Source organism: Austrofundulus limnaeus, unplaced genomic scaffold (genome assembly GCF_001266775.1).
Source record: "Austrofundulus limnaeus strain Quisiro unplaced genomic scaffold, Austrofundulus_limnaeus-1.0 Scaffold374, whole genome shotgun sequence".
In the NCBI taxonomy this organism is placed as follows: Eukaryota; Metazoa; Chordata; class Actinopteri; order Cyprinodontiformes; family Rivulidae; genus Austrofundulus; species Austrofundulus limnaeus.
The window spans coordinates 290,270-291,310 of NW_013952776.1; positions in this window are offsets into that span (position 1 = coordinate 290,270).

Sequence of the window (1,041 nt, forward strand, 5' to 3'; positions counted from 1 at the left end):
AACTCATCACAAAACACAGACCAGACTTCACAAAGGCTTCAACAGGGCTTCAGACAATGACCCCGTCTCTTACAGACCCCAAGAATTATTAGCATATTGTGTTTTAATAAAGGAATATTTTCTAAATGATTTTTTTTTATTTCCAATGAGTTAAGCTCTCCTTGCCGGAATGGGTTTTGGTTTGTTGAAGTCAAAACTGCTTAGAGGTTTTTAGTTTTTGCTTCAGATTGTTCYCATTTCCCAATTATCAAATGACCTGTTTGTGATTCTGAGCCAGTTATAGAGCACTGATGCAGTTTTGTTCTTTTATGCTTGTTTACAGAAAATTATTTCAATTTATTTTGCATAAACAAAAAATAAATTAGCCTAATTAAAAACAAACAATTTTTGCAAGTATTGACCCAACAATTAATGTGGTTGTAGTTGAGAATGAGCAGGACCAGATGGTGCAAAGCCTTGATTTGAAACTTTGCCATGAACTGTTTGGTGTCAATTTGGTGTTAGTAAAATACCACACGAACTGCTTTGATTTGATTGAAAAATCCAGGAAATAAAAACTAATTCACTTTTAAAGCTACCCTGGTTTAAAATGGTGCTGAAACCAGCTGAACTTATAACACAAAAATGGCTAAATGCGGTCAAATCTGGTTGTAATCGATTCGCATATCTGCATTTAATGCTCCTTTAATTACAGATGTCAGAGTTAGAACATTGTTTAAAATGATAAACTGRGAGTTTTTTCTGTTTTTTACGATTTAAATGTAACATTAAAGCTAATAAAAATATTCTATATGTGCACATATTATCATTTTTATTTTGATGACTCAAAATAACGCTGATGGGGCCCCTTACCTAACTCTAGCTCTACCCCCCCCCCTTCCTGAACCCTGCCCTGGTGACAGTCATGCCCACACTTTCACTAAGATTGTAAACAACACAAACAACAAGAACATTGTCTGTCTGGTGCGGTTGTGTGTCTGATGAGGGGCCAGAGAAGTGAGGATATGTTAGCTCCAGGCTGCAGGTGTGTGTGTGTGGGGG